We start from the raw sequence: 25,439 nt of genomic DNA on the forward strand, positions 1-25,439 counted from the left end.
TTATTCATTTAAGTGAGTAATATATATAGAGAGAGAATGTATCTATATGTGCGTATTTACATATCAAGCACCTCGTTCCTTCACTCAATTCTAGTCAATCCTCTACGCTTTTCTTGGCGTAGTCGAGATCTGGGCAAACGACGGTCCTACAGCCATTCCTTTCTTGTCCTTCGCTTTATTAAGGTTAATATTCCTTTTTAATCCTAAATTTCTACAATTTTAATGTCACCTTGTAAATAATTTTAGTATTTTTAGCTTTTAACAATAATTTTTATGAATAACTTTAGTAGTTTTATTTTAATTTTTCCTTTTAAAATAACATGTAAAACTTTTAATTATATTTTTTATAAATGTGAATTGATTTTACATTACAGACTGATGATGTGTCAGGATGACACGAAACGTATCTCATAATAAACTCCTTAACTGATCTACTGAGTTTCGGTAACCCTCTGATGTCTATATGTATGTATGTATATATATATATATATATATATATATATATATATATAACGTATATATATATATATTTATACACACACACACATGTATATATATATATATATGGTATATAAGATATATATATATATATATATATATATATATATATATATATATATAAATATATATATGTATATATATATTTCATGCAGATAACCCTGATAGAGATGAGATCACCTACAACTACCATTATGATTACTTATTTTTAATCTATCTACAACGTAATTTTATGATAATTGTAATGCTATTTTTCCTCTCATTAATTTTGAATACTGTGAAATTACTCCTACTATTACTACCACAACTCCAACTAATAATAATAATAATAATAATAATAATATTACTATTACCACCAAAGTTATATTATTAAAAATTATAAGAAAAAATATAGATATGATATTATTACTACTGCTTCTACCACTAATAATAATACTACTACTACTAATAATAATACTAATAATAATCATCATCATCATAATTTTTGCAATTATTACTGCTACTAATGATAAAGGTTTTAACCAAAACGTGAAAATTAAAGCAAAAAAAACCATAGAAAATTTCTACGAAAGATTATGTCACAACTTTAACAAAACAGGATCAATAATAAGGAATAGAACATCAGCAAACTTTTGGTCAATTTATCTAAAAACAGAGAGACTCGTGTAGATAATCTCAGGAGGATATCATACTTCATAAAATTCAATTTGTAATATGGTGAAGAGTCGAAGAAGGTTACCGGTGATTCCTTCGACAGACCTCGATCCTCCCGAAGTACTGCAGGAGCTGGTCGAGGATCTGGAGACTTTCGTCAGAACAGCAACGATGAAGAGGAAGAATCCCTCGGAGCCAAGCCGTGAAGCCCCTTCCGGAGTCTTCCTTGCAATGAAGACTTTGTAGGCCCAAGGAACGAACGCCTTCAGAGCCAGAATCCAGCGTCCGTTTGAAAAACTAGGTATGGAGACAGCGAGAGTCTAAGGGTATCATTCAACATGATTGCCACTTACTGCTTTTTGCTACTAGTACTGTATTTCTTGTGCTGTGACATGTACGCTTCAATCTGTGAGGACTGTGTAACATTGTTTGGCTCTCAACAGATTAATGTTGGCGTACAGGAAATAATATCATCTTTTGATATAGCGGTTTCTCGGACTCCTGAAATCTTTGAGGAACAACCCAGCAGCATTGATGCGCCTCGCTTTGCTCTCGCCACCCCTGGGATGGCACTGTTGGCGGGCTTGGCGCTCGCTGCTTTCTGTTGTTACCAGATTAAAGGATCCCGAGTTGACGACCCGGAAGAAATCGTTTCGCTAGAAGACAGCATGGAAACGGAAGGCAGTAACGACAGTGAGGATGATGCAGACTTGGACAATGACGACGACCTGGACACCGAAATTGACGACGACGAAGACAGCCTGCAATTGGAAGATAAAGATGATACCGACCTGGACAATGTTGATGACTTGCACCCCGAAATGGACGACGAGGCTAGGCTGGTAGACAGCCTCGAATTAAAGGAAATTGACGACACCGAAGATGACCTGAGCACCGAAACGGATGAAGAGATGAGCCGAGAAGAGGACCTGGATAATTATGAAGTCGCCGTAACACAAATGGAACACCTCTGGAAAGATGCTCAGCAGGAGATCGAACTGCTCCGAAAGCAGATACTGGAAAGAGATCTGCTTCTTGAAAAGAAAGAAGACGAGGGCAAGGAAATGAAAAGTCATTTCGTAAAGGAAATAAATAAGAGAGACGAAAAAATCGTCAACCTCCTCCAACAAGATGAACAATTCAGAGGTGAAAAGTGCCTCTTGGAACAGGATTTAAGATTGGCTCGAGATCAGCTGGAAACGACGGAAAGGACAAAGAAAGAGCAGACGTCGAAAATAAACTCACTGGAGAACCACCTGCAGGAAAAAGATCTCTTCCTCAAGAGGAGAAACGAGGAGGAGAGCGAGATGAGACGGCTCTTCCAGCAGGAGATGGCTGAAAAAGAGAGAGAGCTGGAAGCCACCTTACAGAAGGAAACAGAACTCAGCCTGAAATTAAAGGAAAGTGAAAATACTAATGAGTTACTTGACTTGGAAAACGAAGAGTTCTGTATGATGACTGAAGAGATGAGGAACGTTTTAGCTGAGAAAGAGAAGGAAGTCCACCTTCTGAAAGAATCCCTCGCCTTTAAAACTAAAGAATTAGAGGAAGGTCAAGACCAGCATGAAATAATAAAGAGACGAGTGAAGGAAGTTGAGGATGATAACTCGACTCTCAGAGAAAAGCTGAGTATCACTGAAGCGGAGAATGTTAACGTTCAGCAGATATTAGGAGATGAGCTTCAAGCGATGAAGAACTGGGTGGCCGAACTAGGAAGAGAAAATGCAATGTTTAAAGAAGAGTTAGAAGGAAAGGAGATAGAAATAATGTTACTGGAAGAATCTTTAGAACAGAAGGAAACCATTCTGCAAGATGCTCTTCATCACTGGAAAGACACTGAAAAGTTGTTGGAAGGAGCAAAGGAAAAAGAGAAGGAGATGAAGGCTTCTCTGACGATCTTAGAAGAAGAGCTCCAGAAGAGGAATCTTCAAATCGAAGAGTTCCTCACAAAAGAAGAACAGTCAAGGTGTGAACAACAAGAATTCGAGGATAAACTAGACCTAGCTCTCCATTATGCAATGGAGATACAGACGTGGCTAAAGGAAGCAGAAGAAAGGGAGAGGAATCCCCCCAAAGAAGATTTAGAAGAACAGAGGAATAAAAACCATCTGTTAGCTAAAGAAAAGGAAGAAGAAGAGACTGAAATAAGAAGGCAACATCAGGAGAGACTGAGGCAAAAGGAAAAGGAAACAGAGAAGCAGCGTGTACGCCTGGAGGAACTCCAGGATAACTTGGAAAGCGCTCTGCGTCAACAACAGAGCCTGGAACGCTTGCTAGAATCTAAACAAGAAGATCTCATCTGTTTGAAGAAGAAGGAGAGTACAGCCCAGCTGGAAGTGCAGCGACTTCTCAAGGACTGCGATATGCTGAAAGAAGAGATTCAGCTACAGGATCAGAATAGAATGAAAGAAGAAAAACGTCTCAGGGAGCAGCTAAGAACACAGGAGGAGGCTTTGAGGGAACATGACAAATACATGTTGATGATGTTTCTACATGGGACTGCTCAGAGGAATTTCCAGCTAGAACACATTGCGCTGGAACATGGAGATGATATGATTGAAGAAGGGAAGAGAGAGAAGTGCACAGGAGGAACAATAGGAAGGAAAGGGACACGGGGAGTGAGGAAGACCCCTGTGAGAAAGGCCCGTGAGACAGAAGAGTTAAACAACGTAAGGAGTACTGGAATGCCCAGCGGGAGAAAAACGAGGATTATGAGAAACAATGGGACAGCCTCACGCACATTGTGGAAGATGTTCTTCACGGAGATGAATAAAGATCTTCAGGATATTCATCTTTCACTGAGGAGGAAGGCATTGGCTGCTGAGTTCCCCCAACTCATCAGCGAAGGCACTGTCTCAAGGAACGAACAAACTCTCCTGGTGAGAATCAAAGGAAGAATTTTCTGGAGGTAGGAGGACAAGCTCTCGGTATGAGAGCAAAAAGCTTTTTGGAGGTAGGAGGACAAGCTCTAAGCTTGAGAGCCAACAGCATTTTGGAGGTTGGAGGAAGAGCTCTCAGCTTGAGAGCCAACAGCTGTTTGGAGGCAGGAGGATGAAGCTCTCAGTTTGAGAGCCAAAAGCTGTTCAGAGAACTAGAAGGCCACCAGAGATCGTAAGTTCAATGCCTTTTATATATGCAAAATATGGGTTATGCAATGCATAATGGGCTCAATACTTGCATATACTACTGTGGCAACCTCTGGCGCGGCGTAAAAACAAGGTTCAATGCCTTTCATATATGCAAAATATGGGTTATGCAATGCATAATGGGCTCAATACTTGCATATACTACTGTGGCAACCTCTGGCGCGGCGTAAAAACCCGTAAGTTCAATGCCTTTCATATATCAAAAATATGGGTATGCAATGCATAATGGGCTCAATACTTGCATATACTACAGTGGCAACCTCTGGCGCGGCGTAAAACCCGTAAGTTCAATGCCTTTCATATATGCAACTATGGGTTATGCAATGCATAATGGGCTCATACTTGCATATTTTACTACTGTGGCATCCTCTGGCGCGGAGTAAAAAAAAACCGTAAAAGTTCCCCAATGCCTTTATATATGCAACATTTAAAATGGTTATGCCAAATGCATTAAATGGGCTCAATACTTTGCATATACTAACTGTGGCAACCTCTGGGCGCGGCGTAAAAAACCCGTAAGGGTTTCAATGCCTTTCATATATGCAAAAAATATGGGTTATGCAATTGCATAAAATGGGCTCAAAACTTGCATATACTACTGTGGCACCTTGGCCGCGGCGTTTTTAAAAAAACCCGTAAGTTCAAATGCTTTCATATATGCCAAAATATGGGTTATGCAATGGGCATAATGGGTCAAATACTTGCATATAATACGTGGCAACCTATGGCGCGGCGTTAAAAAAACCCGTAAGTTCAATGCCTTCATATATGAAAAATATGGGTTTATGCAATGCATAAGGGCTCAATACTTGAATATACTACTTGGCAACCTCTGCGGCGGCGGTAAACCCGTAAGTTTCAAATGCCTTTCATATATGCAAAATATGGGTATGCAATGACATACATGGCTAATACTTTAATATACTACTGTGTGCACCCTGGCCGCGGCGTAACAACCCGCAAGTTCAATGCCTTTCATATATGCAAATAGGGGTTATGAATGCATAATGGGCTCAATACGTGAATATACTAATTGTGGCAACCTCTGGCGCGGCGTAAAAACCCGTAAGTCAATGCCTTTCATATATGCAAAAATATGGGCATGCAAGCATAATGGGCTCATAACTGCATGCACTACTGTGGGCTCTGGCGCGGCGTAAGAACCCGTAGTTCAATGCTTTCCAATATATGCAAATACTGTCAAGCAATAATGGGCTCAATGCAAAAGGGAATGGTTTTCAATGCAAATAAAAATGCTCCATACTTGCAATATAACCTAACTTGTGTCAACCTCTGAAGAACCGCGGCGTCAACCCGTAGTCCAAAAAATGCCTTTCATTATGCAAAATATGTTAAGCATTGCATAATGGGCAATCATACTTGCATATAACTACTGTGGCTACCTCTGCAGCGGCGTAAAAACCCGTAAGTTCAAGGAAAAAAGCCTTTCATATATGCAAAAATATGGGTTATAATGCAATGCATAATGGGCTTCAATACTTGTGCGATATACTACAAGTGGCAACCTCTGGCGTCGGTGTAAAAAACCCGTAAAAGTTAAGTTCAATGCCTTTCATATATGTCAAAACCAAAATATGGGTTATGCAATGCATAATGGGCTCAATACTTGCACCTATACTACTGTGGCTAACCTCTGGCGCGGTGTAAAAACCCGTCAAGTTCAATGCCTTTCATATATGCAACCAAAATATGGGTTGTTTATGCAACTGCATAATGGGCTCACTACTTGCATATTACTACCTGTGGCAACCTCTGGCCGCGTAAAAAACCGTAAAGTTCATGGCCTTTATATATGCAAAAATATGGTTTATGCAATGCATAATGGGCTCAATACTTGCATATAGCTACTGTGGCAACCTCTGCGGCGGCGTAAAAACCCGTAAGTTCAAATGCCTTTCATATATGCAAAATATGGGGTTATGCATGCATAATGGGCTCAATACTTTCAATAGCTACTGTGGCACACCTCTGGCTCGGCGTAAAAACCCGTAAGTTCATGCATTTCATATATGCAAAATATGGGTTTATGCAATGCATAATGGGCTCAATACTTGCTGATACTACTGTGGCAGACCTCTGGCGCGGCGTAAAAAACCCGTAAGTTCAATGCTTTCATATATGCAAAATATGGGTTATGCAATGCATAATGGGCTCATGCAAAATATGGTTTATGCAATGCATAATGGGCTCAATACTTGCATATACTACTGTGGCAACCTCTGGCGAGGCGTAAAAACCCGTAAGTTCAATGCCTTTCATATATGCAAAATATGGTTTTATGCATGCATAATGGGCTCAATACTTGCATATACTACTGTGGCAACCTCTGGCGCGGCGTAAAAACAAACCGTAAGTTCAATGCCTTTCATATATGCAAAATATGGGTTTATGCAATGCATAATGGCTTAATACTTGCATATACTACTGTGGCAACCCTCTGGCGCGGGTGTAAAAACCCCGTAAGTTCAAAGCCTTTCATATATGCAAAATATGGGTTATGCAATGCATAATGGGCTCAATACTTGCATATACTACTGTGGCAACCTCTGGCGCGGTGTAAAAACCCGTAAGTTCAATGCCTTTCATATATGCAAAATATGGGTTATGCAATGCATAATGGGCTCAATACTTGCATATACTACTGTGGCAACCTCTGGCGCGTGTAAAAACCCGTAAGTTCAATGCCTTTCATATATGCAAAACATGGGTTATGCAATGCATAATGGGCTCAATACTTGCATATACTACTGTGGCAACCTCTGGCGCGGCGTAAAAACCCGTAAGTTCAATGCCTTCCATACATGCAAAATATGGGCTATGCAATGCATAATGGGCTCAATACTCGCATATACTACTGTCGCAACCTCTGATGCGGCGTAAAAACCCGTAAGTTCAATGCCTTTCATATATGCAAAATATGGGTTATGCAATGCATAATGGGCTCAATACTTGCATATACTAGGCTGTGAAAAAACAACCTCTGGCGTGAAAATGTAAAAACCCGTAAGTTCAATGCCTTTCATATATGCAAAATATGGGTTATGCAATGCATAATGGCCTCAATACATGTATATACTACTAAGGCAACCTCTGGCGCGGTGTAAGACCCCGTTAGTTCAATGCCTTTCATATATGCAAAACATGGGTTATGCAATGCATAATGGGCTCAATACTTGCATATACTACTGTGGCATCCTCTGGCGTGGCGTAAAAACCCGTAATTTCAATGCCTTTTATATACGCAAAATATGGGTTATGCAATGCATAATGGGCTCAATACTTGCATATACTACTGTGGCAACCTCTGGCGCGGTGTAAAAACCCGTAAGTTCAATGCCTTTCATATATGCAAAATATGGGTTATGCAATGCATTATGGGCTGAATACTTGCATATACTACTGTGGCAACCTCTGGCGCGGCATAAAAACCCATAAGTTCAATGCCTTCCATACATACAAAATATGGGTTATGCAATGCATTATGGGCTGAATACTTGCATATACTACTGTGGCAACCTCTGGCGTGGCGTAAAAACCAGTAAGTTCAATGCCTTTCATATATGCAAAATATGGGTTATGCAATGCATAATGGGCTCAATACTTGCATATACTACTGTGGCAACCTCTGGCGCAGCGTAAAGACCCGTAAGTTCAATGCCTTCCATATTTGCAAAATATGGGTCATGCAGTGCATAATGGGCTCAATACTTGCATACTACTGTGGACACCTCTGGCGCGGTATAAAAACCCGTAAGTTCAATGCCTTCCATATATGCAAATTATGGATCATGCAATGCATAATGGGATCAATACTTGCATATACTATTGTGGCAACCTCTGGCACGGCGTAAAAACCCGTAAGTTCAATGCCTTCCATATATGCAAAATATGGGTTATGCAATGCATAATGGGCTCAATACTTGCATATACTACTGTGGCAGCCTCTGGCGCGGCGTAAAAACCCGTAAGTTCAATGCCTTTCATATATGCAAAACATGGGTCATGCAATGCATTATGGGCTGAATACTTGCATATACGTCTGTGGCAACCTCTGGCGCGGTGTAAGAACCCGTAAGTTCAATGCCTTTCATATATGCAAAATATGGGTTATGCAATGCATTATGGGTTGAATACTTGCATATACTACTGTGGCAACCTTTGGCGTGGCGTAAAAACCCGTAAGTTCAATGCCTTTCATATATGCAAAATATGGGTTATGCAATGCATTATGGGTTCAATACTTGCATATACTACTGTGGCAACCTCTGGCGTGGCGTAAAAACCCGTAAGTTCAATGCCTTTCATATAGGCAAAATATGGGTTATGCAATGCATTATGGGTTGAATACTTGCATATACTACTGTGGCAACCTCTGGCGTGGCGTAAAAACCCGTAAGTTCAATGCCTTTCATATATGCAAAATATGGGTTATGCATTACATAACGGGCTCAATCTTGCATATACTACTGTGGCAACCTCTGGCGCAGTGTAAAAACCCGTAAGTTCAGTGCCTTTCATATATACAAAATATGGGTTATGCAATGCATAATGGGCTGAATACTTGCATATACTACTGTGGCAACCTCTGGCGCGGCGTAAAAACCCGTAAGTTCAATGCCTTTCATATATGCAAAATATGGGTTATGCAATGCATAATGGGCTCAATACTTGCATATACTACTGTGGCAACCTCTGGCGCGGCGTAAAAACCCGTAAGTTCAATGCCTTTCATATATGCAAAATATGAGTTATGCAATGCATAATGGGCTGAATATTTGCTTATACTACTATGGCAACCTCTGGCGCGGCGTAGAAACCCGTAAGTTCAATGCCTTTCATATATGCAAAATATGGGTTATGCAATGCATTATGGGCTGAATACTTGCATATACTACTGTGCAACCTTTGGCGTGGCGTAAAAAATACCTGTAAGTTCAATGCCTTCTATAATGCAAAATATGGGTTATGCAATGCAATAATGGGCTCAATACTTGCATATACTACTGTGGCAAACCTCTGGGGCGCGGCGTGAAAACCCGTAAGTTCAATGCTTTCATATATGCAAAATATGGGTTATGCAATGCATAATGGGCTCAATACTTGCATAATACTACTGTGGCAACCTCTGGGTGCGGCGTAAAAACCCGTAAGTTCAAATGCCCTTTCATATATGCAACATATGGGTTCTGTAATGCATAATGGCTCAATACTTTTCATATACTACCTGTGCCACCTCTGCGCAGCGTAAAAACCCGTAAAGTTCAATGCCTTTCATATATGCAACATATGGGTTATGCAATGCATAATGGGCTCAAATACTTGCATATACTACTGTGGCAACCTCTGGCGCGGCGTAAAAACCCGCAAGTTCAATGCCGTTTCATATATGCCCCCAAAATATGGGGTTTATGCAAATGTCAATAAGCGGGCTCAATCTCTTGCATATACTACTGTGGCCAACCTCTATGGCGCGGCGTAAAAAAACCCGCGTAAGTTTTAATGCCTTTCATATATGCAAAATATGGGTTATGCGAATGCATAATGGGCTCAATACTTGCATATACTACAGTTGGCCAAACCTCTGGCGGGCGTGGCCCGTTGAAAAATCCCAATGCCTTTCAATATAGTTACCAATAGGGGTTAATTCCAATTTGCAATGATAGGCTCAAATACTGGGCATTATACTCTGTGGCCAACCTTCTGGCGCGGCGTAAAAACCCAATTAGTCATGGGCCTTTCAATATATGCAAAATTATGGGTTAATGCAATGGCATAATGTGATCAATACTTGGGCAATACCTACTGTGGCAACCTCTGGGCGGCCGTAAAAACCCAACCCGTAACGTTCAATGGCCTTTCATATATGCAAAAAACATATGGGTTATGCAATGCATAATGGGCTCAATAACCTTTGCCCCAAATATTATACTGTGGGCAACCGCTCCTGGCGTCGGCGTAAAAAACCCTAAGTTCAATGCTTTCAATATAGAAAGTATGGTTTATGCCAATTTGCATAATGGGCTCAATACTTGCAATATACTACTTTGGCAACCTCTGGGCGCGGCGTAAAAACCGTAATTCAATGCCTTTCATAATATGCAAAATATGGTTATGCAATGCAATAATTGGCTCATAACTTGCATGTACTACTTTGGCCAACCTTCTGGCGCGGGCGTAAAAAACCCGTAAGTTCCAATGCCTTTATTTCATATTATGCAAAATAATGGTTTATGCAATGCAGTAATGGGCTCAATAAGTTGCATATACTACTGTGGCAGCCTCTGGCGAGGCGTAAAAACCCGTAAGTTCAATGCCTTTCATATATGCAAAATATGGGTTATGCAATGCATAATGGGCTCAATACTTGCATATACTACTGTGGCAACCTCTGGCGAGGCGTAAAAACCCGTAAGTTCAATGCCTTTCATATATGCAAAATATGGTTTATGCAATGCATAATGGGCTCAATACTTGCATATACTACTGTGGCAACCTCTGGCGCGGCGTAAAAACCCGTAAAATCAATGCCTTTCATATATGCAAAATATGGGTTATGCAATGCATAATGGGCTCAATACTTGCATATACTACTGTGCCAACCTCTGGCGCAGTGTAAAAAACCCGTAAGTTTCAAAGCCTTTCATATATGCAAAATTGGGTTTTATGGCAATGCATAATGGGCTCAATACTTGCATATACTACTGTGGCAACCTCTGGCGCGTGTAAGAACCCCGTAAGTTCAATGCTTTCATATAATGCAAAATATGGGTTATGCAATGCATAATGGCTCATTACTTGCATATACTACTGTGGCAACCTCTGGCGCGGTGTAAAAACCCGTAAGTTCATGCTTTCATATATGCAAAATATGGGTTATGCAATGCATAATGGGCTCAATACTTGCATATACTACTGTGGCAACCTCTGGCGTGGCGTAAAAACCCGTAAGTTCAATGCCTTCCATACATGCAAAATATGGGCTATGCAATGCATAATGGGCTCAATACTCGCATATACTACTGTGGCAACCTCTGGTGCGGCGTAAAAACCCGTAAGTTCAATGCCTTTCATATATGCAAAATATGGGTTATGCAATGCATTATGGGCTGAATACTTGCATATACTACTGTGGCAACCTCTGGCGCGGCATAAAAACCCATAAGTTCAATGCCTTCCATACATACAAAATATGGGTTATGCAATGCATTATGGGTTGAATACTTGCATATACTACTGTGGCAACCTCTGGCGCGGCGTACAAACATGTAAGTTCAATGCCTTTCATATATGCAAAATATGGGTTATGCAATGCATAATGGGCTCAATACTTGCATATACTACTGTGGCAACCTCTGGCGCGGCGTAAAAACCCGTAAGTTCAATGCCTTTCATATATGCAAAATATGGGTTATGCAATGCATTATGGGTTGAATACTTGCATATACTACTGTGGCAACCTCTGGCGTGGCGTAAAAACCCCGTAAGTTCAAATGCCTTTCATATATGCAAAAAAATAATGTTATGCAATGGCATAATGGGCTCAATACTTGCATATACTACTGTGGCAACCTCTGGCGTGGCGTAAAAACCCGTAAGTTCAATGCCTTTCATATATGCAAAATATGGGTTATGCAATGCATTATGGGTTGAATACTTGCATATACTACTGTGGCAACCTCTGGCGTGGCGTAAAAACCCGTAAGTTCAATGCCTTTCATATATGCAAAATATGGGTTATGCAATGCATTATGGGTTGAAAACTTGCATATACTACTGTGGCAACCTCTGGCGTGGCGTAAAAACCCGTAAGTTCAATGCCTTTCATATGTGCAAAATATGGGTTTATGCAATGCATTATGGGTTGAATACTTGCATATACTACTGTGGGCAACCTCTGGCGTGGCGTAAAAACCCGTAAGTTCAATGCTTTCATATCTTGTCCAATTGGGTTATGCAATGCTTATGGGTTTTAAAACTTGCTATACTACTGTGGGCAACCCTGGCGTGGCCGTAAAAAAACCCGTAGTTCATGCTTTTCAATATTGCAAAAAATATGGGTTATGCATTACATAACGGGCTCAATACTTGCATATACTACTGTGGCAACCTCTGGCGCAGTGTAAAAACCCATAAGTTCAGTGCCTTTCATATATACAAAATATGGGTTATGCAATGCATAATGGGCTGAATACTTGCATATACTACTGTGGCAACCTTTGGCGCGGCGTACAAACATGTAAGTTCAATGCCTTTCATATATGCAAAATATGGGTTATGCAATGCATTATGGGTTGAATACTTGCATATACTACTGTGGCAACCTCTGGCGTGGCGTAAAAACCCCGTAAGTTCGTTGCCTTCCATATATCAAAATAATATGGGTTATGCAATGCATAATGGGCTCAATACTTGCATATACTACTGTGGCAACCTCTGGCGCGGCGTAAAAACCCATAAGTTCAATGCCTTTCATATATGCAAAATATGGGTTATGCAATGCATAAGGGGCTCAATACTTGCATATACTACAGTGGCAATCTCTGGCGCGGTGTAAAAACCCGTAAGTTCAATGCCTTTCATATATGCAAAATATGGGTTATGCAATGCATTATGGGCTGAATACTTGCATATACTACTGAGGCAACGTTTGGCGTGGTGTAAAACCTGTAAGTTCAATGCCTTTCATATATGCAAAATATGGGTTATGCAATGCATAATGGGCTCAATACTTGCATATACTACTGTGGCAACCTCTGGCGCGGCGTAAAAACCCATAAGTTTAATGCCTTTCATATATGCAAAATATGGGTTATGCAATGCATTATGGGCTCAAAACTTGCATATACTACTGTGGCAATCTCTGGTGTGGCATAAAAACCCGTAAGTTCAATGCCTTTCATATATGCAAAATATGGGTTATGCAATGCATAATGGGCTCAATACTTGCATATACTACTGTGGCAACCTCTGGCGCAACGTAAAAACCCTTAAGTTCAATGCCTTCCATATATGCAAAATATGGGTTATGCAATGCATAATGGGCTCAATACTTTCATATACTACTGTGGCAGCCTCTGGCGCGGCGTAAAAACCCGTAAGTTCAATGCCTTTCATATATGCAAAATATGGGTTTTATGCAATGCATAATGGCTCAATACTTGCATATACTACTGTGGCAACCTTTGGCGCGGTGTAAGAACCCGTAAGTTCAATGACTTTCATATATGCAAAATATGGGTTATGCAATGCATAATGGGCTCAATACTTGCATATACTACTGTGGCAACCTTTGGCGCGGTGTAAGAACCCATAAGTTTAATGCCTTTCATATATGCAAAATATGGGTTATGCAATGCATAAGGGGCTCAATACTTTCATATACTACTGTGGCAACCTCTGGCGCGGTGTAAAAACCCGTAAGTTCAATGCCTTTCATATATGCAAAATATGGGTTATGCAATACATAAGGGGCTCAATACTTGCATATAATACTGTGGCAACCTCTGGCGCGGCGTAAAAACCCGTAAGTTCAATGCCTTTTATATATTCAAAATATGGGTTATGCAATGCATAAGGGGCTCAATATTTGCATATACTACTGTGGCAACCTCTGGCGCGGCGTAGAAACCCGTAAGTTCAATGCCTTTCATATATGCAAAATATGGGTTATGCAATGCATAAGGGGCTCAATATTTGCATATACTACTGTGGCAACCTCTGGCGCGGCGTAAAAACCCGTAAGTTCAATGCCTTTCATATATGCAAAATGGTTATGCAATGCATAATGGGCTGAATACTTGCATATACTACTGTGGCGACCTCTGGCGCGGCGTAAAAACCCGTAAGTTCAATGCCTTCCATATATGCAAAATATGAGTTATGCAATGCATAATGGGCTGAATACTTACTTATACTACTATGGCAACCTCTGGCGCGGCGTAGAAACCCGTAAGTTCAATGCCTTTCATATATGCAAAATATGGGTTATGCAATGCATTATGGGCTGAATACTTGCATATACTACTGTGGCAACCTTTGGCGTGGCGTAAAAACCTGTAAGTTCAATGCCTTTCATATATGCAAAATATGGGTTATGCAATGCATAATGGGCTCAATACTTGCATATACTACTGTGGCAATCTCTGGCGCGGCGTAAAAACCCATAAGTTTAATGCCTTTTATATTTGCAAAATATGGGTTATGCAATGCATATGCTAATGCTGAATTGGGGCATAAAAACCTGTAAGTTCAATGCCTTTCACATATATTGCAAAATGGGTGGGTTATGCAATGCATAAGGGGCTCAATACTTGCATATACTACTGTGGCAACCTCTGGCGCAACGTAAAAACCCGTAAGTTCAATGCCTTCCATATATGCAAAATATGGGTTATGCAATTGCATAACGGGCCTCATACTTGCATATACTACTGTGGCAACCTCTGGCGCGGCGTAAAAAAACCCGTAAGGTTCAATGCCTTTCATATATGCAAAATATGGGTTATGCAATGCATAATGGGCTCATACTTGCATATACTGCTGTGGCAACCTCTGGGGCGCGGCGTAAAAAAAACCCTGTAAGTTCAATGCCTTTCATATATGCAAAATATGGGTTATGCAATGCATAAGGGGCTTAATACTTGCATATACTACTGTGGCAACCTCTGGCGCGGCGTAAAAACCCGTAAGTTCAATGATTTCATATATGCAAAATGGTTATGCAATGCATAATGGGCTCAATACTTGCATATACTACTGTGGCAACCTCTGGTGCAACGTAAAAAACCCCTAAGTTCAATGCCTTCATATATGCAAAATAGGGTTATGCTAATGCATAATGGGCTCAATACTTGCATATACTACTGTGGCAACCTCTGGCGCGGCGTAAAAACCCATAAGTTCAATGCCTTTCATATATGCAAATGGTTATGCAATGCATAAGGGGCTCAATACTTGCATATACTACTGTGGCAACCTCTGGCGCAATGTTAAAAACCCGTAAGTTCAATTGCCTTTGGTCATTATATGCAAAATATGGGTTATGCATGCATATGGGGCTCATACATGCATATACTAAACTGTGGGCATCTCTGGGCGCGGCGTAAAAAACCCGTAAGAATTTCAATGGCCCTTTCATCATATGCAAAAATATGGGTTATGCAATGCATAAGGGCTCATACTTGCATATACTACTAGTGGGCAACCCTCTGGGGGCGCGGCGTTAAAAAGCCCGTAAGTTCAATGCCTTTCATATATGCAAAATATGGGTTATGCAAATGCATACAAGGGGCTCAATTACTTGCAAAAAATATACTAGCTGGTGGCAACCTCGTGGAAGGCGCGGCGTAAAAAGCGTTAAAAAACCCGTTAAGCTTCAATGAATGTTCATATATGCAAAATGGTTATGCAAAATGCATAATGGGCTCAATACTTGCATATTACTACTGTGGCAGAAACCCTCTGGCGCGGCGTAAAACCCGCCGTAGTTCAATGCTTCATATATGCAAAATATGGTGTTATTTGCAATGCATGGGCTGAAATACTTGCAGTATACTACTGTGGCAAAACCTCTGGCGCGGCGTAAAAACCCGTAAGTTTCAATGCCTTCATATAAATGCAAAATATGGGGTATGGCAAAAATGCATAATGGGCTCAATACTTGCATATACTACTGTGGCAACCTCTGGTGCGGCGTGAAAACCCGTAAGTTCAATGCCTTTCATATATGCAAAATATGGGTTCTGCAATGCATAATTGGCTGAATACTTGCTTATACTACTGTGGCAACCTCTGGCGCGGCGTGAAAACCCGTAAGTTCAATGCCTTTCATATATGCAAAATATGGGTGCTGCAATGCATAACGGGTTGAATAGTTGCATATTTATATATATATGTGGATATATGGTAGGCGTTAAAGTTTCCCCAATTATGAAGAATTAGGGTGGTGTTAAAAGGAATCCAGAAGAAGAAGAGGCGGAGCCAGAAATCAGAAATTGGTCGATAGTTCAGTTGGAACGATGGAAAGAATCAGTTAACTACTCACTTCTGGATGCATAATTTGCGTCGGTTTAAACTCCGTTTATCCTGTGTCATTAAGACTTGTGTGATAGGAAAGTGAGATCGTGTGTGTTACAACAATAATTAAGACCAAAAAGTGTTTAACTTGCCCAAATTTCTAAAGGAAACCAAACTCACATATTTTCTCTGCGTGATTTGCCTCCTGAGAGACCAACCAAGAAGATCGAGAATCGGCCATTATGCAGAAACAGTAGTCCAGAAGAATAGAGAAGTATTAGAAATATATTATATAATAAGTTCTTAATAGAGATAGAAACTCAACGCTGTGTAGATAAAGAGTACCACCATATAACATATAACAAATAATAACCAAAAATAAAAGGGAACGAAGAACTTCGTAACATAAAAATTGTGGTAGCGAATATGGGATTTTACGTGCAAAAGACCAACGCGTATAGTGACTAAACACACATACACACACCGACACAGTGGAGATGTAAAAGGCGGAGAAAATATAATACCTTCCGACAGACATATTGTCTTATGTTGGCGGCGATTCATTGTGGCATCTCCACACGTGTTCACAGTATCTCTAGGGTTACTTGTTTGCTCGTCGTTGGTTTGTTCTTCGCCGTTTGTTGGACAGCTGAGATATGATGCTAATTGGTGTGATCATCGCTGTTTGTATGAGTAGCTCAAATATGACGAACTTACAATTAAGTATTCTTAGTATCGTTATGAGCAATTTTACTAGTGCTTCACTGCTAGTAACATAGCAGACACTGAGTCAAGAGATCAAGAATTCTTTTATAATCTCTTATCCACACTGTATCATTGCTTGGTAAAGGTGTAGTCCACATCACCAAGTCGGTCTTGTTCGATTTGTTGATGGCATGTGTTTGTGTGTATGGTGTTTTTACGTTGCATGGAACAAGTGGTTATTCAGCAACGGGACCAACGGCTTTACTTGACTTCCGAACCACGTCGAGAGTGAACTTCAATCACCAGAAATACACATCTCTCCCACCTTAATGGAATGCCAGAGAATCGAACTCGCGGCCACCGAGGTGGCAGGCCAAGACCATACCGATCATGCCACTGAGGCGCTCACGTTGGATCTATAGGTATCTTCATCAACTGAAAATCAGTATTACAATTCAAACTACAATCTAAAATTAGTGCTTATTTGTTGCTATGAACTTCACATGACATCTGTCAGACTTGGTAAGGGATCTCAAGACTATTGAGCTATTTTGATGGCATTTCTAATTGGTTTGAAAGTCCTCTAGCAAGAAGTCTTTGCAACAACTGCACATAGGATGAAGCCTCCTATGCTCTTTCCAACAACTGTTTACTTTTTATAGACATTATCGTAGTAAATGGTTTATTCTTCCTTAGGTATTTGCATTCCTTCTCTACCTCAAAACCCACGACCTATCAGTATTTCATCAAGGCATTAAATCAATTTTGAATAAATCTGACATTTATTAACAGTATTAGAGGACGAAATTGAAAAAGGAAAAGAATTCAATTGATCTACATTCTTTAAAGGTCAACTAGAGCTAACTAAAGTGCACAACATTTCAATTGTGGTATATGTCAAACTTTCGTATGTCATAAAAAAAAGCTTTGTTAATAGGCAAGTGTGAAATTTTAAGCCCTGCAGCCTGTGACCAGACTAGGTATTTGAGAGGCATTTGACTGGTTCTACCAAAAGCAGGTCATTCTTCATACGGAAGGTTCTGTCGAGTGATGGAGGTGGAGATTTCCAGAACTCTGCCGGTCAGTCAAGGAAACACACAAATACCCTTTTAGAGCACTCAGCGCTGGCAATGCTATCGACAGCCAGGGAAAATAACAGCAACAGAACATGAAAACTTGGCAAAAAGCTAATGGAAGGAAACGGATTAGATATTTTCTAATATAGGTATTTCTATATAAGCATTCCACATCATTCGTCCCCGCGAATACGAAAACCACCAGGAATTGGGGCGTCAAATGAATTTCGCCGTGTTTTAGTACGAGCCCCTGTGGGTTACTTACAGTCGTCCGAATAAATATTACTTAAAATTCTTGTTCAGGAGGTAAAACTGCATAGAATAACCGCAACTGCCATAGTCTAGGCCGCCGCGGAATAGTAGTATAGATCTACCCCAATATCTAATATATATAGAAAAAAAAATAGATAGATATATATATATAAATATAATTATATATATATATATATATAGTATATATATATATATATATATATATATATATATACATATATTATATATATATATATATATATATATCTATCTATCTATCTATATATATATATATATATATAATATATACTATATATCTATCTATCTATCTATCTATCTATCTATATATATATATATATATATATATCTACATATATATAAATATATATCATATATATATATTATACATATATATATATATACATATATGTATATATAGTATATATATATATATATATATATATATATATATATAGTATATAATATAAATTAACTGCCTCCAGTGCCGCATGAGACAAAGGAACTATGTCTCTCTCTCTCTCTCTCCTACACACACACACACACACACACACACATATATATATATATATATATATATATATATATATATATATATATATATATATATATATAGGATAGATAGGTGGATAGATAACAGGAAAATGGCGTTATAAGGGCCCAATCAGCTTTAATAAAAAAAAAAAAAAAAAAAAAAAAAAAGAGAGAGAGAGAGAAGAAAACGGGGGAAAGCTAAGTTTTGAGATCCAGAATGACTCAGGGGCCAGCGGTCGCCTCTGATCAAGATTCAGATCAACCAGACACTCTGTGATGGGCGCTCACCTCATGAATTCATGTCCTCCTTGTTAAACAAAGAAGAGGCCGAGACGACTCGGGTGTACGTTTGTTTACATCTTCCACTTTATTACAGGATTTCTTTTTTGTACTTGATCGATTGCATTCTTGCATTGCATAAAATCCCAGATACTGAAATACCAAAAGTGATGCTTGAATGCCGAATGCAAATGCAAGGAAAACGACTGAGGCTGTTGAGATGAAGTTCGATTAGAGCGTGAAAGAGCGTGGAATGTGGAACTACGCAGATGAAGTGGCACAGATTTAAAGAAAAGACCTTACTCTTCTGTTCCTGCAATCACTTCTGAATTATTCATTCTTTCCACCAAACTACCACGACCAAATCCCACCCTATAGGATACGAACATATCAGATCAGTAATGTAACACATACTAAAATCTTAATAACACACAAGTACTACACGTATCCTCCTGTTTCCCTCACATGATTCCAATTTAAAACGAGTAAGCTTTGGTTTTTATTCAGTGAGTTTTATGAGCACATTCTTACAACCAGAGTACTGTCATTAATGGACTGAATATAAGATTTAGGCCAAAGACAAACTCTATGAACCTAAGAGATCATTCAGCGCTGAAAGGGAAATTGAAAACGAAAAGGTTTTAAAGGTGTAACAAGAGGAAAAAGTCGCAGTTGCACTTTGAAACAACTGTTAAGAGAGGGTGGAAAGTACGATGAAGAGAATATGAACGGAGGTACAGTATATATATATATATATATATATATATATATATATATATATTATATATATAAATACATATATATAACATATATATATATATATATATATATATATATATATATATATATATATCGGGCAGCACAAATGAGACACCACAGCATCAGCAACTCAAAGGCTGGTGACAGAAGTACAAATGCAACGGAAAACAATGTTTTGTGTGCTGGGCTAAGGTTGCATTTCCTTTAGATCTGTCCATCTTCCATCCTAATTGCATAATGTTCCTGTCTTCCTACGTCTACCTTGGTATAAGCAACAATGCATTTCTTTTTTTATTCTAAAACACGAAAGTTGTGATGAGCGAGGTTTTTCCATCCTTGCTTGCACAACACATGAAGAAAGGTACTGATATTCCTCTGGCTTATCAGAACTGAATGCAGGTGGTCCCAGAAGTTGTAGAGGCACCCTAGTAGTGTGTGAGTGTGCCATGATGATATCAATGCATTCAAATAAGAAAAGCTTGGTATCTATAAGCATAATTGTGGCGCGAGGTTTGCTTGTACAGTTGACTAGGAAAGAAATGTCCTGTCTGACAGATCTACCTCCATAAGGTTGTTCATCTTGCACCTAAATTTTCATATGCCATCCCTACAAAAGCAAAACTGCACTGCAAAGGGGTGTTAGGTCAGCGATTGGAAATTTAACAACAAACTGGCTATGGGTAGAGTGACTATGGGAGATGCACCTGTGCTGTCAAGCCCTTGCTATATCGTGGGTAGTTATTTGTCGTCGTGGCTAATTTCTGGCATACGCCCAAATTAGCATTTGTAGTACTCCACTAAAAAAAACTTGGCACAAGTACTTAAGGCCATCCATTCTTTGTGACATTTACCCAAGGTAGCAAGGTCTCCCGGGACAAACCATCATGATGCGTTTACGTTTCAAAGTGGAGTGGAAGGTCGCATCCATTTTCTTTTTTACAAGCCAGTTATTTCCAAGTGAAGTAGAATGCATTTAAGTCTTCGCAACTTTGCCTTCGGTGTGGGAAGGTTAGTAACCTGAAGTTTCAATTGCTACAGTCAAGAATCAGCAGCATTGCTACTTGACGGGTTCAGTGGCCATTTCTAATAACATACAGAAATGCACAGGCTGCCAACGGGGGGTTTGGTGATGCCCTTCAAACATATTAGAAACTGCATATATCTGATCACACTACAACTATCATCCTGGTTATGAATGGCGACATGCCTTTGAAGGTTGGAATAACGGCTTACAGCAGCTACACAAGTGGCACAGCGTCATGTCATGATGTTTTGTTGCCGTTACAGTCCTCATGAAGGCACTGAAAGTTTGCAGCGCTGCTTTATCCTTCAATTGGCCCATAGACATTCGGGCATTCTCAAATAAATCCTCAGTGTGGTTGAAGGTAGTGTGCAGCTCTTTCTGTTCCTGGGTTTTGTACTACCTCAGTTACCATCTTTGAGTTTGCAACCATATTCTCCAAACCTGTGAGGTACTGCTTGATCAGATGGTAGCAACAATGAGCCTGCTTTGCTTCCCACCATGAATTGCTCTAGCATGAACCTGGCTAAAGCACACGCCAGTGACTGAGTTATCAGGGGAAATCATTTTGTTAGTTTCGGGGAGGAAGATTTTCTAGTGTGAAAGACACTTTTTCGTGGCTAACCATGTGGAGCAAAGTGTGGTGAAGACGAGCTGCAATCAGGGAGAAAGGGCTATCAAAGCAGAATGATTGTTAGCAACTTACACATGAGAAAAAGGAGGGGTAGCCATTATCAAATAACTACCAAAGACAATGTATGGAAATAAAGAGTCAAGAGAAAAAAAAAAGAAAAAAAAAATCATACATGGGGAAAGTCGTCTGTAATTAAATCTCCTGCTGGGGGAACGGAGGAGCAATTACTCAAATTTTCAGGCCAGAATGAATAACCAAAAGGCAGACCAACCAACTGTCTGTCTAATACTATATACGGAGTATGGAATGTAACGGCAGAAATGTTTGGACTTAACGATCTGATGTCAAAGAAAAGTTGTAAAGGGAAAATCATGAATCATGGTGGTTTGGCCAAACAGAGAGAATGAGTGAGAATTGTGTTGTGATCAATAACCGTTTGTAATTTAGTAGGCATGGAAGTGACAAGGAAGTGCACGGTGAATAATGGATACCCTGGAAGAAATGTTGGAATAATTAATAAGCAGGAAGAGCAGAAGTGCGAACGTGAAGGGTGCAGTATAATTCAGGAGAATGGCAAGGCGATGACGAAACTTCAGGGAGGCTGCACAAAGCTCTTGTCAGATAGATTTTCTTTTTGAACAGATATTTACCCTTGAATCAGCAGATATCTCGTCATATAGCACTATGGTTGCTTAAGTTCTCCTTCGGAACAGCTACGTGGAATATCAGTAGAATTCTGTTGAAAAGTAAAAAAAAAAATATATATATATATATATATATATATATATAATATATATATATATATATATATATATATATATATATATATATATATATAATATCTGCCTGTATGTGTATTTTACCCACACACACAATGTATGTATGTATGTATGTGTATATATGTGTGTATGTAAGTCTGTATATATATATATATATATATATATATATATATATATATATATACTATATACTATATATATATATATATATATATATATATATATATATATGATATATATATTGTATGTGTGTGTGTGTGTATGTATATATATATATATACACATATATATATGCAACGAAGTAAACACAGTTCATGGAGAAGGTAGATTGATTCCATCAGCAAAACTGGGAGGAACACGAACTGAGCTTCACATCATGACTGACTTATTTTATCTATCCGGCATCTTCACCAATGAGTAAGCAAGTATCTTTAATATCTGTGTAACTTCTTAGCAAAGGGCAAGGAAGGAGGGCTACCTAGGAAGGGTTTCGCCAGTCACAGCCACATTTCATCGGGGCTGACACCACTAGAAAGGCGCCGGACATTTCTTCGTTTGGTTTCTGCAAGGATATGATCGCATTCCCTGGATAAAGCGAGGTAAGAATGCGTTGAGCATGTGGTGTAGAAACTCGCTTTTTGCTTTCGTAATATGATCAGTTATTTAGATAGAAGCATCGTCTTTCATTTTGGATAGGGGCCAAAACCATCGCACCCCCTAAAACTGTATTGTGCACAGACCAATTTCTTGAAAAATGTGATAGGGAAGACCAGATTTCCCAAGTCTCTTCGATCAACAAAACTATACAAGCAGAAGTCAAGATCCCCAACATCTAAAATGATACCGAAGGAACTGCAAGTCGGTTCATTTTCGCAAAGATAATATCCATGGCAACCTACTCACTCCCAATACAGTGAATACCGACAAAAGTAGTTGTTTGATGGCAAACCATCTTGCACACGCTGGAAGTTTCTTCGAGGGAGGTTCCCATGAGTGGGAATGGTGCTCAAATCTTTCTTCTTTCTCCCAAGTCGGTCATTTTTGGTGAGGCAGACAAGGATGCCAGTCAAATAAGTGGATGCATTTTCCTTTTTAGATGAGGCCAAAATAGAACAGAAACGAAGGGGACGGGGAGTGGTGGGGGGGGGGGGGGGGGGCATTCTATATGGATTCTATATTTGAGACGGATGTCAAGATGTGACACTTCCACTTTAAAATTAGAAAGAGATATTTATATACAACATACAAAAGGGGTCAACGTGGCCAAGGCCACAGATGTGCTAACGAAGTGATGTTTTCTGCAAGACCCAAAACATGGTTATTTCGATCTGCACATTATTTAGATATAAATGCTCTTTCATCTATGACGACTGGTTAAAGATTCATACAACTACCCAAGTACAGTTCGGTCACTGCATGTATTAACTAAAATCTTACAAGACTATTGGTCACTGCATGTATTAACTATAATCTTACAAGACTATAACACACTACCTATAAGAAAATAATTTTAAAAATTTATTCAATATTACACCGGAGGGCTGGGTAATATTGATTACAATAAAAAATAAAAAAGTGGATTATTCAAATTAAAGAAGGCTCCTCGGGTTTCGCTTTCTTTCATAATTAGGCGACCTTTCTATTTTTCTGACTTTAATCCCCCTGTCGTTGGAAAGGAGAGACCCTATCTACATGAACTGAACTCCCTCCGAATATGTACGTTGGGTTAATCCGATAAACCCTGCGGTCGCACTGAAAAAAGACAAATTACCAGCAACCAGAACATCTCGGTTTGTGTCATTCATCTGTGGAAGGTTTGGCAGAGTGTGAGCACTGTGCCTTCGCTTTCTTTTTCAACCAAAAAAACAGAAAAGCTCAAGAAATTGCTACCAGTATATTAACCTCTCTCTCTCTCTCTCTCTCTCTCTCTCTCTCTCTCTCTCTCTCTCTCTCTCTCTCACACACATATACAGGAAAATGCGTTGCTTAATATCAAAAAAGAACACGAAAATTAAAACTTAATCTGTCTCGCAGACTTCATTATTGATCCGTATGCAACTGGAAATGAAAATAATGATGAAGATAAGAAGGACTGAGATGATTTCAAGCATGAAAACTACCGGTCTCATTTATTTGGATGTCTATCTACCTCGTGTGTGCGCTCGTGCGAAATAAACCCAGAAAATCGGAAAGGTGACTGATATATATAATAGATATATACATATATAATCAGTCCCCTTTTACGATTTTCTGGGCTTACTGTGAGAGAAATGACCAGTTCGAATTTTCTGGGCTTATTGTGACCATTAATGCTGCCACCAGCCCCTCCTCGTGTCCCGTCACAAATAATGGTGAAGCGAGTTGATGTAAAACTTGCAATGTCTGTCACCAATCGAGGTGCTGACCTAACTCAACTCTAATGAGCGAATCAAGGAAAAGCGTTACCACAGAAAGTTCTGTTATCTCAGCGGTTCTGGAAGAAAGTGCGTTTACTGGACTTCACTTCTCCAGTGATGGAAAACTCTGCTCATAAAAACAGTGGGAATGATTCAGTACCACAGGACAATCAGAGAATTCCACATTCTTGAAATGAGCGGCAAGTCCCAAACACACCGGAGAATAGGATGAACAACAGTCACCTTCTTTAAAGATGAGGAACCCAGAAGACGGACAGACCGAAGCAGAGGAAGGCGACGTTGCCATGATGCTGAAACGATCTCCGGTTTGAGGAGGAGAGAACACCACCAGCTACCGTAGCCTACGATTCTTCTCTTCCGTAAGGAAGTGTGTCAGTAGCCTCCAGACTAGCAAAACAATACTGCATACACGGACAGGTCGTTCTCGCATGAGACTACACGACACATGAATTTCATCGCGAAAGTCACGCTGAAAACGACCCCAGAGTGAGAACCAAATAGGAGAGCAAAACGTGTGAGGAGCATAAGCATTGGGAAGGGAAGAGGAGTATTTGAAGGGGTTCTCAGTAAACATGAAAAAAGAAGAAAGGAAAAGGAAAGGGGACCACATAAAATCCACAGTGGACATCAC

The 25,439-nt window shown here is 39.6% G+C and overlaps 1 protein-coding gene and 1 long non-coding RNA gene across 3 annotated transcripts in view; one reads left to right on the top strand and one right to left on the bottom strand.

The window, feature by feature from the left end:
• Window positions 1-25,439, bottom strand: part of LOC135219821 (uncharacterized) — a 150,598-nt gene that overhangs the window by 94,210 nt on the left and 30,949 nt on the right. The window lies entirely within an intron of this gene.
• Window positions 22,859-25,439, top strand: part of LOC135219818 (heat shock cognate 71 kDa protein-like) — a 41,241-nt gene continuing 38,660 nt past the window's right edge. The window contains exon 1 of one of the 2 annotated variants that reach the window (XM_064256905.1): window positions 22,859-22,990. The gene's annotated coding sequence lies outside the window, so the exon portion shown is untranslated. The remainder of the gene's footprint in view (window positions 22,991-25,439) is intronic. The other variant, XM_064256903.1, reaches the window with a different exon arrangement.

The sequence above is a fragment of the Macrobrachium nipponense genome, chromosome 1 (assembly GCF_015104395.2).
Source record: "Macrobrachium nipponense isolate FS-2020 chromosome 1, ASM1510439v2, whole genome shotgun sequence".
Taxonomy (NCBI): Eukaryota; Metazoa; Arthropoda; class Malacostraca; order Decapoda; family Palaemonidae; genus Macrobrachium; species Macrobrachium nipponense.